We start from the raw sequence: 19,308 nt of genomic DNA on the forward strand, positions 1-19,308 counted from the left end.
ATTTTCAATTGACCTGTCTGAGTTTTGCTGCTTGACCACTTCTGTTGTAAGTGCTGTCAATTGCATTTTTTATTTTGTTGTGTTTTATTCTTCAAGATTTCTGTTTGTTTTTTCCTCCCATTATTTCAGTCTCTCGGGTGAGTTTCTCTGATAAATTTCGGAATTCTTTGTGTTTTGCTGAAGTCCACCGCATTGTCATAAAATAACTATTTTAAATTCCTTTTCGGGCCATGTGTCCATGCACATCTCTTTTGGGTCAGTCACCACTGGCACCTTACTTTGACCACTTGATGTCATGTTTTTCTCATTGATCCTAATCCTTGTGACTATGCATGGAAATCTGCGCAGTGATGTAGGTGCCTAATTCAGTGTTCATGGTTTGGCTTTGTTTGGATGCTTTCTCCCACAGTAAGCCTGTCCGGAGATTCAGGGCAAGGAGAAGAAGGAAATTAAGGTCTTTAAGCCTATGATAACTTCAGCCCTGGTAGCACTAGGGGAAACACTAATGAGCAGATTTTCATGGCTGGATTAATTTATACACAAAGCTGACTCAGTGCCAGGTTGTACCTGTAGCACACAGTTGAGCACTTGGTGCACTCAAGGCCTGTAGCTTCCATGGTCTGCCCTCTGCTCCTTATTCGGGGCCTGAGGTTACAGTAGTCAATCAGCAGGAATATTGACTGGAACTCAAGTCCATTCGGCTGAGGTCATAGTTTCTAGTCTGTTGCTGCGGTTGGTCTGCAAGATTACCCCTGGGTATCAGCCTCCCAAAGTGCTGGGGTCAGGGGACAGGCAAATCAAAGTCCCAAGGCAAAAAGGTCCTATGCCTACTTCCTTTGCTCAAGGAATCCTCCAACCTCCACCTACTGAGTAGTAGAGACTACAGGCATGTGCAGCTATGCCTGGCTAATATTTTTTGGGTTTTGCTTTTGTTGGGCTCAAGTGATCTACTCACCTCAGCTTCCTAAAGTGCTAGGATTAAGGGTATGAGTTACTACACCCAGCTAAAATTTACTTTCTAAAATTTAATTTTTAGGTCATTTATTTTTATTCAGTCTTATTTCTGATAAATGCAATTAAGCATGTTATTGCTTTAGTTTCTCTCTGGGTATTCCTGAAGGAATAAATGAACTCTTGATATTCATTTTCTAAATGGTGTTAGAAAATGAATAATTACTTTAGATGAGTAATGACTATATGGCCTCTTTTTGTTTTCTGGCTTCATTTCATTGTGTATGAAGAGTGTATTTTTTAACCCACCTGTTTATGGGAAATGAAATTTTACTCTTTCAACTGAAGGTAGTACAAAATTGTTTAAACTGATTATTCAACTACTTCATAATTTTGACTTTGTTCCTTTTGCATATTAGTCTAATTATTGGGAGAACAATGTCAAAATTAAATTAATTTGCTTATTAAAAACTTTCTGATAAAATTACATGAATACACACAAACAAAAACATGCACACTCATACCACCTAATTTCTAAAATGTTTAATTTTTCTGCTTCTCTGATACCTTGTATTTTGTCACTCAGAAAAATCTGTCAGCTCCACTTTCAGGATTTACTTTAACTGCACAGCTTATTTCTATTTCCCTTTATCACCATAGTCTAAAACACAGTTTACATTATATTTGCCTCCACTTTGCATTGTAATTTCCTCTTTACACTCTAGCTTTCTATGAAAAGGTAACTACCTTTTCAAAATCTAATCAGGTAATTTTGCTTTTTCTTAATTGAGACTTCTTTCTATGTGCTTTCACACCTTATAGTATCAGATATGAATGTCTCTATCCAATTGCATGTGTTCCAGTTATTTTTTTTTATTGGGGGGATGTGTATATACATTTACAAACATGGGTATGTATGTAATTACTTATTATTTGTTTTTCCCATGTGTAATATAGGTTTTGCATGCATATATTTACTAAATCCCTGATAATGTAAAATTAACAATTTTTTTCTTTTTTTAAGTAAATTATTTTCTGAAGGATGCGGGTTGGGAGGAATATACCTTAACATGGAAACTTTAAAAGAGAAAGTGGTCATTACTAATGAAAATTATTCTCTAACATTTTCTTGTTTATCTTTAGTAGCATTGCTGATGACATGTTTCCTCTTACCACTTGTGTATGCGGCCATTCACTGCAATACACTGGCCATCCATACCAGCAACGACTTTGCTGACATTAAGCTACAAGCGATAAAATTCATCTGTCATGATACAGTGTTCCTTGGTGATTATCTCACGTGTAGTGACTCTGGAATTTTTTCCTGCATCTCTGAAACAGAGGAGCCTACCATTACTATTAATCATATATTTTGTATTATTGTTGGCACCATGGCTGGAGTTTTGGAAAAGTGGAGCTCATCTTCATAACAACACAGAAAATAATTCCAGCATGGTGGGTACATACGGATGCTTACCTTAATCATGCTACTGTATGCTGCTATCAACTTCTCCGGCTGGTCAGCACTGAAACTGCAGCTCTCAAATGAGGAAGTAATTGACAAGAGACTGAGGTGGGCCATAGAATCCTACACTACAGCTTCTAGTTTTTAGAAAATGTGATAATAATATTGATATTTATGTTCTTTGGAGGGAAAATTTCACTGAAGTCTTGTGACTCATTAATTGCCATGTAGATCATCATAACCTAACTATTAGCCATTGGCTTTATGCTCCTCTTCTGTCAGTATTTGCACCCAAGGTGGTCAAGCAAATTTTTGTGAGGACATACTGAAAATCATTCAGAAGCACTGTGATATTGTGTGAACATCTGGAGAAAACTCAATTAAAAGAATAAAAATAAGCAGCTGAGGAATTAATATCACTCATGGAGAAGGGTTTGATATTTTCAATAAAAAACGTATGCAATATCCATAAACTATCCATATATACTTTCACAGAACAAAGAGTAAAGAGGCTGAATATGACATTACAAAGATACTCATAAAAATTATAAACAGCAAAACCTTGGAAGTAGCTTCCAATAAGATTGATCTTTCTCCTGTGACTATGCATAAGTAATTTTTGTTTTCTTAAATATAATTGTACAACTTATTAAACAAAACAAAATAAAAAATCCATCTCTGTCCAAAAACTGAGCAGAAAAAATAACCATAATGAATTTTTCACCTAGTATATTTTTGGTACCTATGTTTTTAATTTAACAAGTGTTTGTAATCTAGCGCATATATTATCAGAGAACATTTTCTTTTCAGAAAGAGTACTTACCGCAGATTTCATTCTGTACTTAAGAAGAGCCTGAAACAGAAGTCTTTTGAGTACAATCCTACTTATACTAATTTAAGATATCGAAAGTCTTTCTCATTAAACCTTGACTAACAGAAAGCAACTCATATTATTACATCTTAAAGGACAAAACCTGTTCTATTAAGAGGAAATACTCAGGTTAATAATTTAAAATACAAATTTACATTCCTACCAATAGTGCACAAGAATTATCTGTGCTCTACATTCTCAAAAACACTTGTCATCTTTCATCTTGATAATAATAGGCATTCCAACATGTGTAAGAGGAGAGCTCATTGTTGATTTTAATTTGCATTTCCCTGATGATTGGTGGTGTTGAGCATCTTTAAGTATACAGTTGTTCAGAAATTAGCTGGGCAAAGTAGCGTACATTTTTAATCCCAGCTACTAGGGAGGCTGAGGCAGAATTGCTGGAAACCAGTGGGTAGAAGACTCAGCGAGCTAAGATCACACCACTGCACTCCAGGCTGGATGACAGAGTGAGAATCGAAATGAAATCAATCCATCCATCAATCCATCAAACAATCAATCAATATTAAATATAGAGTTGTTGGCTAGTTATATGTCTTCTTTAGTGAAATATAAATTTAGGTCTTTGACCATATTTAATAGGCTTAGTTTTGTTGTTGTTGTTGTTGTTGTTAAATTGCTTGAGTTCCTTGTATGTATTTATTATTCACCCTTTATCATATATATGGTTTGCACATATTTTCTGCAAGTGTTTGGGTTGTCTCTTCACTCTACTATTTGTTTTCCTTTTCCCTTTGCTGTGCAGAAACATTTTAGTTTGATATAACGTGATTCAATTGTTTTTTGTTGTGCTTTTGTATTCTGTGCTTTTGGGGCCATAGCGTTGAGGTTTCAAAAATAAAATTAAATTAAAAATAGAATTAACACATGATCCAACTACTCTACTTCAGAATGTGTACTCAAGGGATATAAAATTAGCATGTCAGAAAGATATCTGCAGTCCTATATTCATCTCAGCGTTATTCATAATAGCCAAGATATGGTAACAACCCAAGTGCTCATCAACAGATCAACAGAAAAAGTGTGGCACATATACACAATGAGATATACTATACAGCCTTAAAAAAGGAGGAAGTTTTATTATACATTTGTGACCAAATGAATGGAATTGGAAGATACTATGCTCAGTGTACTAAGAGAGGCACAGAAAGACTAGTAAAGAATGATCACAATTATATGTAAAATCTAAAAAAGTTGAACTCATTCAAACTGTGAATATGCCAGCTGTGGTGGCTCATGCCTGTAACTTCAGCACGTTGGGAGGATGAGGTGGTTGGATCACTTGAGGTCAGAAGTTTGAGGCCACAGTGAGCCATAGCTGTGTCAATGTACTCCAGCCTGGGCAATGCAACAAGGCCCTGACTCTTTATACAAATACACAAAATGTAGTCAGAGATTGGAGTGTGGGGTGGAGATGGCAGTGGATAGAGAAATGGGATGTGTTCATCAAAGGGTAACAAATTTCAGTGAGATAGGAAGAAGTTCTGGTGATCCGTTGCACAGAATGGTGACCACAGTTAATGAATGCCAACTTCAAAATTGCTTAATTAAAAAAAAAAAAGGGCAGGCATGGTGGCCCAAGTCTGAAATCCCAGCACTTTGGGTAGACATGGTGGGAGGATCACTAGTGGTCAGGAGTTTGAGACCAGCCTGGCCAAAGTGATGAAACACTGTCTCTACTGAAAATATAAAAATTAGCCAGGTTTGGTGGCATGTGCATGTCATCCCAGCTACTCGAGTGGCTGAGGCAAAAGAATAACTTCAACTCAGGAGGTGGCAGTTGAAATGAGCTGAGGTTGCACCACTGCACTCAAATCTGGGGAACAAGAGCAAAACTATATCAAAAAAACAGATTGTTTAAAAAGCAGAATTTATGAATTCTTACCACAAGAGAGAAATGATAAGTATGTGAGGTGATGGATAGGGTAACTAGCCCAATTTAATTCTTTTGCAATATATACATGCATTATAAAATCACTTTGCATCCCATAAATATTTACAATTGTTAATTTAAAATAAAATTTTTTTAAATGAATTAAAATTAAAGTAAACTTGGCTTAATATATATAGACAGTAATATATGCAAATGTTTTCTTCTATTTTGACTATTTGGCTTCTGTTATTTCTTGGGGAAACAAACACCATGGGAATGGATGAAGAACATTAAAGCTTAATAGTATATAATTTACATTATTTTGTTCTTCTTTTTTCTCCTTTTTTTTCTACCAAAGCAATGGTGACAACTTTCTTGTCACACTTTCTTTTCTGTTTCTTTCTTATGAGAAATCACCACCAAAAATAAAGCTCGTGTAGATTTGCGAATATTTTTTTCTGCCCCTAGCTATGACCCTCTTCACCTTTGCTTTGGATTTCACAGCTTCTTAAAACACTGATTTACTTGTTATTTATTGTCTCCTTGTACCATTACTTCTTCGCTCTACCTGCAGGATCTTTTCTTTTTATTATATTTTAGTTTAATTTTTTTCAGACAGAGTCTCCATCACAATTTCGGCTCACTGCAACCTGGGCCTCCCGGATTCAGGTGATTCTCCTGCCTCAGCTTGCTGAGTATCCGATATTACAGGCATGCACAACCATGCTTGGCCAATTTTAGAATTTTTAATTGTGACAGGGTTTCACCATTTTGCCAAGGCTGGTCTTGAACTGACCTCAAGTGATCTACCCTCTCAGCCTCCCAAAATGCTGGAATTACAGGTATGAGACACTACATCCGGCTTGATCATTTTCTTTACCAGATCTACATGCTGCTTGTCTTAGCCTTAGATATGCCACTGTCAACTCATGTATTTATTTTCTGTGATAGCAAGACTCATGGAAAGAGTTGGCCCTGACAAGGTTTAATTTTATTTCTCTTAACCCTCCTTTCTTCAGGCATTTACCCTGTTTTTTAGAATCATATCTTATACTTCTCACTAAATACCATATTTCACTTATCTGTTGCATATTACTCAAACCGTCATGTGTATCTGTAAAACTGATTCACACCCTCATTCCTGAAATACTATTTTGCTTTTGATTACATGACTCAACTTTCCTCTGATTTCTCTATTTAATTGTCAGTGCCTTTGGTTTCATTTTATCTCGTAGATGTCTATTCATTAGACCACTAATCTAACTACACAGAATACCTCTTTCTCTTTCCCTTTTTCCTTTCCCTTTTCCCTTCCCTTTTTCTTTCTTTTTTTTTTTTTTTTTCATTTTCTTTTTTTAGGAAACTGTTCTGCCACCCAGCCTGGAGTGCAGTAGTGAGACCTGGACTGACTACAACCTCAAATTCCTGGGCTCAAATAATTTTCCTGCTTTGATCTCCTCAGTAGCTGAGACTACAGATGCACACCACCACACCTGGCTTTTTATTGATGTTTTGAGACAAAAGCCTGTAAGGTTTTAAACCTGTAGTTCTAAGGAATTCAGTGATATGACCTCCAAATTCCTATACATTGTGATTTTTTTTCTTACGAGCGTTCCAAGATTAAGACAGCTAAATTGAAAGCTTCCCCTGAACTTCCTTACACTTTCTACATACCTCTCCCTTCCATCATTTTTGTCCCAAAATACATCATCTATATAACATAAAAATATTCCAAATACATTATTTTCCCTCATCTCTTTCACATTTTACCTATAATAACTTTTTTTATTATCCACTTACAAATGGATAAATAAATATAAATCCACTTACAAAAAACACTTACAAATGTGTTTTTCTTGTTGCTGTTTATACATTCTACTGGAGGTCATCATTCATTGCTCCCTAAATTGTAGTATCAACATCTTAATCTACTTCCTCCTTCTGTGTTACTATATTCAATTTATTTTTCACTGAGGGTTCTAGAATTATTCTTCCTTTCAATGAATAAAACAAATCGCTTTTCTTTTTCTTTTTATTCTTCCTTTCTGCTTTACTATTAACTGTTACTTTATGAGAGAGGAGCCATTTCAGTGTTATTTCCTATTATACCACAATTTTAAGCTAAAAGTCTGAGATATCATAACCTCTCTATAAGTGTTTAATATTATAATAAATAACACAACTTTGTAATTTCAGCATTAAATTTTTGAATACTAAGTCTATAGATTATTTATGAAACAAGATTTTAGTTGTGTTGCAGAGGAGCTTGTTATTTTTTTAACTCACTCCTTCCATTTCTATCCATACTAGCTGTAAGACATTTAGAGGTGTGAAAGTGGCATATTCTTCCCTACACTTGAGAGTCTGTTGAGGTTATATGAATAAAGAAATGTACAGTGACCATTTAATTCATATAGCTAAATATAATGTTTAATATTTAAAATTTGTTTAAATGTTTTTGTTACTTAGATTTATTATAACAAATATTATTTAGATTTTTCATTCTTTAAAACTCAATATAAGAAACAAACATGTGGGAAAATCTCAAGTAATTCATTATCGTTGTTCTTATCATAGAAGATACAAGCCATCTCCTTATTGGTTAGGGTCATATTTACAGAACAGTCACTTTTCATTTCCCAATGAAATCTGAGGAGTGTGTTTTGAATTCCCTAGTGATATGCCTACAACTACACAGTATAATTCTGTCTTCTTTGGAGGGTATGACTCTACAGGATCAATATGATAATGTCCTAAAATATCACTGTTACATTTAATTATACAAAACACCACTAAAGTGAGAATAATATATGAGCTGTTCATTACGTAGTCTACTTATAGAGTTAATTTTTACACTCAAATACTTTAGTTAGAGACTGTGAAATTAAATTGGCCCTAGATGTAACTTAATTATTTGTAACAACTACCATGCTGTGGTGAAATGAATTAACTGAAATCTTAATTTGGAAAATAATAAAGTTATTTCACTTAAAAGTTATTTAAAAATCTATATTTCTTAACTATTTATTTTATTTTATTTTATTTTATTATTATACTTTTAAGTTTTAGGGTACATGTGCACAATGTGCAGGTTAGTTACATATGTATACATGTGCCATGCTTGTGCGCTGCACCCATTAACTTGTCATTTAGCATTAGGTATATCTCCTAATGCTATCCCTCCCTCTTCCCCTACTCCACAACAGTCCCCAGAGTGTGATTTTCCCCTTCCTGTGTCCATGTGTTCTTGTTGTTCAATTCCCACCTATGAGTGAGAATATGCAGTGTTTGGTTTTTTGTCCTTGTGATAGTTTACTGAGAATGATGATTTCCAATTTCATCCATGTCCCTACAAAGGACATGAACTCATCATTTTTTATGGCTGCATAGTATTACATGGTGTATATGTGCCACAATTTCTTAATCCAGTCTATCATTGTTGGATATTTGTGTTGGTTCCAAGTCTTTGCTATTGTGAATAGTGCCACAATAAACATACGTGTGCATGTGTCTTTATAGCAGAATGATTTATAGTCCTTTGGGTATATACCCAGTACTGGGATGGCTGGGTCAAATGGTATTTCTAGTTCTAGATCCCTGAGGAATCGCCACACTGACTTCCACAATGGTTGAACTAGTTTACAGTCCCACCAACAGTGTAAAAGCATTCCTATTTCTCCACATCCTCTCCAGCACCTGTTGTTTCCTGACTTTTTAATGATCGCCATTCTAACTGGTGTGAGATGGTATCTCACTGTGGTTTTGATTTGCATTTCTCTGAAGGTCAGTGATGATGAGCATTTTTTCATGTGTTTTTTGGCTACATAAATGTCTTCTTTTGAGAAGTGTCTGTTCAAGTCCTTCGCCCACTTTTTGATGGGGTTGTTTTTTTTTTCTTGTAAATTTGTTTGAGTTCATTGTAGATTCTGGATATTAGCCCTTTGTCAGATGAGTAGGTTGTGAACATTTTCTCCCATTTTGTAGGTTGCCTGTTCACTCTGATGGCAGTTTCTTTTGCTGTGCAGAAGCTCTTGAGTTTAATTAGATCTCTTTTGTCAATTTTGGCTTTTGTTGTCATTGCTTTTGGTGTTTTAGACATGAAGTCCTTGCCCATGCCTGTGTCCTGAATAGTATTGCCTAGGTTTTCTTCTAGGGTTTTTATGGTTTTAGGTCTAACATTTAAGTCTTGAATCCATCTTGAATTAATTTTTGTATAAGGTGTAAGGAAGACATACAGTTTCAGTTTCCTGCATATGACTAGCCAGTTTTCCCAGCACCATTTATTAAATAGGGAATCCTTTCCCCATTGCTTGTTTTTCTCAGGTTTGTCAAAGATCACATTGTTGTAGATATGTGGCCTTATTTCTGAGGGCTCTTTTCTGTTCCATTGATCTATATCTCTGTTTTGGTAGCAGCACCATGCTGTTTTGGTTACTGTAGCCTTGTAGTATAGTTTGAAGTCAGGTAGCGTGATACCTCCAGCTTTGTTCTTTTGGCTTACGATTAACTTGGCGATGCGAGCTCTTTTTTGGTTCCATATGAACTTTAAATTATTTTGTTCCAATTCTGTGAAGAAAGTCATTGGTAGTTAGATGGCGATAGCATTCAATCTATAAATTACCTTGGGCAGTATGGCCATTTTCAGGATATTGATTCTTCCAACCCATGAGCATGGAATGTTCTTCCATTTGTTTGTATCCCCTTTTATTTCATTGAGCAGTAGTTTGTAGTTCTCCTTGAAAAGGTCCTTCACAACCCTTGTAAGTTGGATTCCTAGGTATTTTATTCTCTTTGAAGCCATCGTGAATGGGAGTTCACTCATGATTTGGCTCTCTGTTTGTCTGTTATTGGTGTATAGGAATGCTTGTGATTTTTGTACATTGATTTTGTATCCTGAGACTTTGCTGAAGTTGCTTATCAGCTTAAGGAGATTTTGGGCTGAGACAATGGGGTTTTCTAGATATACAATCATATCATCGGCAAACAGGGACAATTTGACTTCCTCTTTTCCTAATTGAATACCATTTATTTCCTTCTCCTGCCTAATTGCCCTGGCCAGAACTTCCAACACTGTGTTGAATATGAGTGGTGAGAGAGAGCATCCCTCTCTTGTGCCAGTTTTCAAAGGGAATGCTTCCAGTTTTTGCCCATTCAGTATGTTATTGGCTGTGGGTTTGTCATAGATAGCTCTTATTATTTTGACATACGTCCCATCAATACCTAATTTATTGAGAGTTTTTAGCATGAAGCTTTGTTGAATTCTGTCAAAGGCATTTCCTGCATCTATTGAGATAATCATGTGGTTTTTGTCTTTGGTTCTGTTCATATGCTGGATTATATTTATTGATTTGCATACATTGAACCAGCCTTGCATCCCAGGGATGAAGCCCATTTGATCATGGTGGATAAGCTTTTTGATGTGCTGCTGGATTCAGTTTGCCAGTATTTTATTGAGGATTTTTGCATCAATGTTGATCAAGGATATTGGCCTAAAATTCTCTTTTTTGGTTGTGTCTCTGCCTGGCTTTGGTATCAGGATGATGCTGGCCTCATAAAATGAGTTAGAGAGGATTCCCTCTTTTTCTATTGATTGGAACAGTTTCAGAAGGAATGGTACCAGTTCTTCCTTGTACCTCTGGTAGAATTTGGCTGTGAATCCATCTGGTCTTGGACTCTTTTTGGTTGGTAAGCTATTGATTATTGCCACAATTTCAGAGCCTGTTATTGGTCTATTCAGAGAGTCAACTTCTTCCTGGTTTAGTCCTGGGAGGGTGTATGTGTCGAGGAATTTATCCATTTCTTCTAGATTTTCTAGTTTATTTGCATAGAGGTGTTTGTGGTATTCTCTGGTGGTAGTTTGTATTTCTGTGGGATTGGTGGTGATATCCCCTTTATCATTTTTTATTGCATCTATTTGATTCTTCTCTCTCTTCTTCTTTATTAGTCTTGCTAGCAGTCCATCAATTTTGTTGATCCTTTCAGAAAACCAGCTCCTGGATTCATTAATTTTTGAAGGGTTTTTTGTGTCGCTATTTCCTTCAGTTCTGCTCTGATTTTAGTTATTTCTTGCCTTCTGCTAGCTTTTGAATCTGTTTGCTCTTGCTTTTCTAGTTCTTTTAATTGTGATGTTAGGGTGTCAATTTTGGGTCTTTCCTGCTTTCTCTTGTGGGCATTTAGTGCTATAAATTTCCCTCTACACACTGCTTTGAATGTGTCCCCGAGACTCTGGTATGTTGTGTCTTTGTTCTCGTTGGTTTCAGAGAACATCTTTATTTCTGCCTTCATTTTGTTATGTACCCAGTAGTCATTCAGGAACAGATTGTTCAGTTTCCATATAGTTGAGCTGTTTTCAGTGAGTTTCTTAATCCTGAGTACTAGTTTGATTGCACTGTGGTCTGAGGGACAGTTTGTTATAATTTCTGATCTTTTACATTTGCTGAGGAGAGCTTTACTTCCAACTATGTGGTCAATTTTGGAATAGGTGTGGTGTGGTGCTGAAAAAAAATGTAGATTCTGTTGATTTGGGGTGGAGAGTTCTGCAGATGTCTATTAGGTCTGCTTGGTGCAGAGCTGAGTTCAATTCCTGGGTATCCTTGTTAACCTTCTCTCTCGTTGATCTGTCTAATGTTGACAGTGGGGTGTTAAAGTCTCCCATTATTATTGTGTGGGAGTCTAAGTCTGTTTGTAGGTCACTCAGGACGTGCTTTATGAATCTGGGTGCTCGTGTATTGGGTGCATATATATTTAGGATAGTTAGCTCTTCTTGTTGAATTGATCCCTTTCCCATTATGTAATGGCCTTCTTTGTCTCTTTTGATCTTTGTTGGTTTAAAGTCTGTTTTATCAGAGACTAGGATTGCAACCCCTGCCTTTTTTTGTTTTCCATTGGCTTGTTAGATCTTCCTCCATCCTTTTATTTTGAGGCTGTGTGTGTCTCTGCACGTGAGATGGGTTTCCTGAATACAGCACACTGATGGGTCGTCACTCTTTATCCGATTTGCCAGTCTGTGTATTTTAATTGGAGCATTTAGTCTATTTACATTTAAAGTTAATATCATTATGTGTGAATTTGATCCTGTCATTATGATGTGAGCTGGTTATGTTGCTCATTAGTTGATGCAGTTTCTTCCTAGCCTCAATGGTCTTTACAATTTGGCATGATTTTGCAGTGGCTGGTACCGGTTGTTCCTTTCCATGTTTAGTGCTTCCTTCAAGAGCTCTTTTAGGGCAGGCCTGGTGGTGACAAAATCTCTCAGCATTTGCTTGTCTGTAAAGGATTTTATTTCTCCATCACTTATGAAGCTTAATTTGGCTGAATATGAAATTCTGGGTTGAAAATTCTTTTCTTTAAGAATGTTGAATATTGGCCCCCACTCTCTTCTGGCTTGTAGAGTTTCTGCTGAGAGATCCGCTGTTGGTCTAATGGGCTTCCCTTTGTGGGTAATCTGACCCTTCTCTCTGCCTGCCCTTAACATTTTTTCCTTCATTTCAACTTTGGTGAATCTGACAATTACGTGTCTTGGAGTTGCTCTTCTCGAGGAGTATCTTTGTGGTGTTCTCTGTATTTCCTGAATCTGAACGTTGGCCTGCCTTTCTAGATTGGGGAAGTACTCCTGGATAATATCCTGCAGAGTGTTTTCCAGCTTGGTTCCATTCTCCCCATCACTTTCAGGTACACCAATCAGACGTAGATTTGGTCTTTTCACATAGTCCCATATTTCTTGGAGGCTTTGTTCATTTCTTTTTATTCTTTTTTATTTAAACTTCCCTTCTCACTTCATTTCATTCATTTCATCTTCCATCACTGATACCCTTTCTTCCAGTTGATTGCATCAGCTCCTGAGCCTTCTGCATTCTTCACGTAGTTCTCAAGCCTTGGCTTTCAGCTCCATCAACTCCTTTAAGCACTTCTGTGTATTGGTTATTCTAGTTATACATTCATCTAAATTTTTTCAAAGTTTTCAACTCCTTTGGCTTTGGTTTGAATTTCCTCCTGTAGCTTAGAGTAGTTTGATCATCTGAAGCCTTCTTCTCTCAACTTGTCAAAGTCATTCTCCGTCCAGCTTTATTCCATTGCTATTGAGGAGCTGCGTTCCTTTGGAGGAGGAGAGGTGCTCTGCTTTTTAGAGTTTCCAGTTTTTCTGCTGTTTTTTCCCCATCTTTGTGGTTTTGTCTACTTTTGGTCTTTGATGATGGTGATGTACAGATGGGTTTTTGGTGTGGATGTCTTTTCTGTTTGTTAGTTTTCCTTCTAACAGACAGGACCCTCAGCTGCAGGTCTGTTGGTGTACCCGCCCGTGTGAGGTGTCAGTGTGCCCCTGCTGGGGGATGCCTCCCAGTTAGGCTGCTTGGGGGTCAGGGGTCAGGGACCCACTTGAGGAGGCAGTCTGCCGGTTCTCAGATCTCCAGCTGCATGCTGGGAGAATCACTGCTCTCTTCAAATCTGTCAGACAGGGACATATAAGTCTGCAGAGGTTACTGCTGTCTTTTTGTTTGTCTGTGCCCTGCCCCCAGAGGTGGAGCCTACAGAGGCAGGCAGGCCTCCTTTAGCTGTGGTGAGCTCCACCCAGTTCGAGCTTCTGGGCTGCTTTGTTTACCTAAGCTAGCCTGGGAAATGGCGGGCGTCCCTCCTCCAGCCTCTCTGCCGACTTGCAGTTTGATCTCAGACCGCTGTGCTAGCAATCAGCGAGACTCCATGGGCATAGGACCTTCTGAGCCATGTGTGGGATATAATCTCCTGGTGCACTGTTTTTTAAACCCATTGGAAAAGCGCGGTAGTGGGATGGGAGTGACCCGATTTTCCAGGTGCCATCTGTCACCCCTTTCTTTGACTAGGAAAGGGAACTCCCTGGCCTCTTGGGCTTCCTGAGTGAGGCAATGCCTCACCCTGCTTTGGTTCACACACAGTGTGCTGCACCCACTGTCCTGCACCCACTGTCTGGCACTCCCTAGTGAGATGAACCCGGTGCCTCAGAAGGAAATGCAGAAATCACCTGTCTTCTGTGTCGCTCACGCTGGGAGCCGTAGACCAGAGCTGTTCCTATTCAGCCATCTTTCAAGTATTTCTTGTTATATGAAAGACATAATGCGTCTCATGATAATGATGGAAGCAGCCTCAAACAAAATCTTACAAAACACTCTGGACATGATGGCTCATGCCTGTAATCCCAGCACTTTGGAAGGCTGAGGCAGCTGGATGACTTGAGGTCAAGAGTTTGTCACTAGCCTGGCCAACAGGGTGAAACACCCTCTCTGCTAAAAGTAAGAGCATTAGCCAGGCATGGGGGTGCATGGCTGTAATCCCAGCTACTCAGGAGGCTGAGGCAAAAGGATCCCTTGAACCCAGAAGGCAGAGGTTCCAGGGAGCTGAGATCTCGCCACTGCAGTCTAGCCTGGGTGAGAGAGTGAAACTCATCTCAAAAACATCTCTCTGAACTTTAAAAAGCAAGGTGAATTTAATCAACTTTCTATTTTATGCTGTCATTAAAGTTCATTAGGTTAAAAGTGAAGAGATATAAGGAATAGAAAAAAACCTCAGACTTGATTTTCGGAGCTCTGGAATCTAACTAAGTAATCAGGGGAGTGTTTAATGAAGAAAGACCTGACCTCTAAGTTTGGGCAAGACAGAATGTGGGTTGTGTGATTTAAAATGTCTGAGGTTCCCTTGGAGATTATTAGCTCAGAGGCTTTCCTTTAGCCCACCTCAGATTTTTCTTGGGGGCAGAAAGTGACTCTCAGGGGACATTTGTGGAAAGGGAATACACTAGTCAGAGCTACCTGTAGCAAGGAATAAGAGTCAGGTCAAGCAGTACACAAACAAAATGCCTGGAAGGAAGAGGCTGAGGAAGAAAACTGATGAGCAAAATCAGCTTGGAAAAACTCTCACAGTTTGTTGTTTTTCATTTTGGATTGGGTTGTAAATAGAGACAGAGCTTGCCTTGTGGCCCACATTGGAGTCCTGTGGCATGATTATGGCCCACTGAAGCCTCAACCTCCTTGGGTTCAAATTGATCTTCCGACCTCAGCCTCCTGAGCATCTCACCTCCCTGGACTCCACCTATCCTTCCACCTCAGCGTCTCACACTACAGGCATGTGTTACCACAACCAGCTTATTTTTTTTATTTTTTTATAGAAAAGATATTGCCATGTTGTCAAGGCTGGTCTCGCACTTCTGGGCTCAAGTAATTTGTTCTCCTAAGTCTTCCAAATTGGTGGGATTACAGATATGAACCACCACACCCAGACTCCTATTGTATATTTAGAAGAATATAAGTATGTCCATTTCTGGATGCATGCACGGAGAAGACCCCAAAGCTTTTTGTTTTCCCTGACTTTGGGCTAAACACTAGAGTTCCTCACAGAGTCCATATGCGAAGTCTGGGTGGTTTTTATTTTATTTTCTTTATTTTCCTCTTTTTTTCTTTTAAAATATGTCGAGAGGGGTAGATGACCAAAAGGGTGACAGAACACAGGTTAAGTGGCCATACATGACTAAGAATACAGACTACAAAAATAGCTTTAAAGGGTTGCTAAACAAGTAAACAACCCACCAAGTAAACAATTATGGAGGTCAATATTTTGTTATCCAAATATGCTGAATAATATCCAAAGTGTTCCATGTTCAACAATAAAATAAAAGGCGCTCAAAGAAAAAAAAAAGGGCACACTCAAAGAAAACATAATTAAAAGAAACTATTTCAGGAAACTCAGTCATGGTACTAACCAGGGAAATATTTCAATTCACTTCGTTTTAGTGTTCTCAAAGACCTAAGGGAACCCAGGAGAACAGTGATTCAAAATTGAAAATATCAATAAAAATGTATGAATTATTTTGAAAAATGAAATCAATAATCTGTAACTAGAAAGACTGAATAGCATGTGTGAGCATGTAGAAACCTAATAAGGCAACTTGAAGATGGATTGTTTGATATTGTTCAGTGTAAGGAACAAGAAGAGAAACAAGAATAATGATCAAAACTAAGGTTTCCATGGGACACCATCAAGAATATCAACATATTCATAATGGGAGTCCCACTGGAATAGGTGAGATGGGGAAAAAAAGAATATTTAAATGAATAGTGGCTGAAACTTCCCAAAAGTGTCGATAGATGCAAATCTACTGATCCAAGTATCTCTAAAGAACACAATACTCCAGGGAGAATAAACTCCAAGATATCCACACTGAAACACATGCATTGAAATTGACAGAGGACAAATAAATAGAGAACTTTAAAAGAATCAAGACAGAAGTAACTCATCACATGCAAGTTATCCTTCATAACATTAACAGCCAATTTCTCATTAAAAATTATAGTGGAAAGAAGTCACTGTGATGAGATCTTTAAAGTGCTGGAATAAGAAGATAAAGTCAATCATAAACTCAATATCTGGCCAAACAAAAATTTAACTTTATGAGCAAATAAGGCATTTCCAAGCAAACATAATTAAAGAGAGTACATTACTACTAGATCAGCCTTACAAAACATGATGAAAACAAGCAAGGAATGAAAGAAAAATGGTACCTCATGTGCAAATAAAGAAATAAGAACATCAATAAAATAATTACGTCATGAAATAGAAAAGCCAATATTATTGTATTTGGATTTTCTGTGACTTTATTTTTCTTCTGGATTTAAAAGTATCTCACAACTGTAATCCCAACAAAGTAGGGAGATTTCCTTGAGTCTGGGAGTTTGAGACCAGCCAGGGCAACAAAATGTGACCGTCTTTTGAGAAAATAAACAAAATTAGCCAGCTGTGGTGGCATGGACTTCTGTCCCCAGAACATAGGGCACTGAGTTGGAAGGGTCCCTTGACCCCAGGAGCTCGAGGCTGTAGTGAAACATGTTTAGCCTGTGTGACTGAAACCCTGTCTCAATGAAATAAAATACAATACAATAATAAAATAAAGAAATGACAAAAAAAATAAAACAATAATTACACATCTGGGTTGTTAGCAAATGTTGCATAACGAACTATTTTTGACAAAAAAATAGAAAGTTGGGGAAAACAGTATGGGAAAATGATTTTTGTGTAATGTCAATGCTCAGTTGTTATAATTCACACTATATTATTATTAATTCAAGATATTAATTATAATACCATTAATAACTTGTCCTTTATATGGCTGCATAGTATTCCACGGTTTATATGTGCCATATTTTCTTAATCCAGTCTATCATTGATGGACAATTTGGTTGGTTTCAAGTCTTTGCTATGGTGAATAGTGTGAAAATAAACATACGTGTGCATGTATCTTTATAGCAGCATGATTTATAACCCTTTGGGTATATACTCAGTAATGGGATTGCTGGGTCAAATGGTAATTCTAATTTTAAATCCTTGCAGAATTATCGCACTGTCTTCCACAATGGTTGAACTAATTTACACTCCCCCAAACAGTGTAAAAGCATTCCTATTTCTCCACATCCACACCAGCATCTGTCGTTTCCTGACTTTTTAATGATTGCCATTCCAAGTGGCTTGAGATGATATCTCATTTTGGTTTTGATTTGCATTTCCCTGATGACCAGTGATGATGAGCATTTCTTCATGTGTCTGTTGGCTGCATAAATGTCTTCTTTTGAGAAGTGTCTGTTCATATCCTTTGCCCTCCTTTTGATGAGGTGGTTTTTTTTTTTAATGAAAATTTGTTTGTGTTCTTTGTAGATTCTGATATTAGCCATTTGTAAGATGGGTAGATTGCAAAAATTTTCTCCCATTCTGTACGTTGCCTGTTCACTCTGATGGTAGTTTCTTTTGCCATTCAGAAGTTCTTTAGTTTAATTAGATCTTATTTGTCTATTTTGGCCTCTGTTGCCATTAATTTTGGTGTTTTAGTCATGAAGTACTTGCCCATGCCTATGTCCTGAATGGTATTGTCTAGGTTTTCTTCTAGGGTTTTTACGGTTTTATATTTAACATTTAAGTCTTTAATTCATATTGAATTAGCTTTTATGTAAGGTGTAAGGAAGAGATCCAGTTTCAGCTTTCTAAAAATGGCCAGCCCCTTTTCCCAGCACCATTTACAACATAGGGAGTCAATTCCCCATTTCTTCTTTTTGTCAGATTCATCAGAGATAAGATGATTGCAGATGTGTGGTGTTATTTCAGAGGCCTCTTTTCTGTTCCATTGGTCAATACATCTCTTTTGGTACAAGTACCATACTGTTTTGTTTACTGCAGGCTTGTAGTATAGTTTGAAGTCAGGTAGCATGATGCCTCCAGCTTTTTTCTTCTTCTTCTTCTTAGGATTATCTTAGCAATATGGCCTCTTTGGGGGCTCCATATGAACTGTACATTTTTTTTCCCCAAATCTCTGAAGAAAGTCACTGGTGGCTTGATGGGAATGGCATAGCTTGTATAAATTACTTTGGACACTATGGCCATTTTCAAGGTATTCATTCTTCATACTCATTATCATAGAATATCCTTCCATTTGTTTCTGTCCTTTTTTATTTCGTTGAGCAGTGTTTTGTAGTTTTTCCTGAAGAGGTCCTTCACATTCCTTGTAAGCTGGATTCCTAGGTATTTTGTACTCTTTGAAGCACTTGTGAATGGGAGTTCACTTGTGATTTGGCTCTCTGTTTGCCCGTTAATGGTGTATAGGAGTGTTTGTGATTTTTGCACACCGATTTTGTATCCTGAGACTTTGCTGAAGTTGCTTATCAGCTTAAGTAGATTTTGGGCTGAGACAATGGGTTTTCTCAATATACAATCATGTTATCCGAAAACAGGGACAATTTGACTTCCTCTTTTCCTTATTGAATACCCTTTATTTCTTTCTCTTGCCTGATTGCCCTGGACAGAACTTCCAACACTATGTTGAATAGGAATGGTGAGAGAGGGCATCCTTGTCTTGTGCCTGTTTTCCAAAGGAATGCCTCCAGTATTTGTCCACTCTGTCGGATATTGTCTGTGGGTTTGTCAGTAGCTTTTATTATTTTGAGATATGTTCCATCAATACCTAGTTTATTGAGAGTTTTTAGCATGAAGGGCTGTTGAATTTTGTCAAAGGCCTTTCCTGCATCTATTGAGATAATCATGTGATTTTTGTCATTGGTTCAGTTTATATGATGGATTAGGTATATTGATTTACATAAATTGAACCACATTTGCATCACAGGG

General features: G+C 37.4%; 1 pseudogene; it reads left to right on the forward strand.

Annotated features, from left to right (window-relative positions):
- The first annotated feature begins 2,083 nt into the window (after window positions 1-2,083).
- On the forward strand, window positions 2,084-2,564 carry LOC129395682 (testis-specific XK-related protein, Y-linked-like; annotated as a pseudogene).
- Window positions 2,565-19,308: the final 16,744 nt, after the last annotated feature.

This window comes from Pan paniscus, chromosome Y (genome assembly GCF_029289425.2).
Source record: "Pan paniscus chromosome Y, NHGRI_mPanPan1-v2.0_pri, whole genome shotgun sequence".
Lineage (NCBI taxonomy): Eukaryota > Metazoa > Chordata > Mammalia > Primates > Hominidae > Pan > Pan paniscus.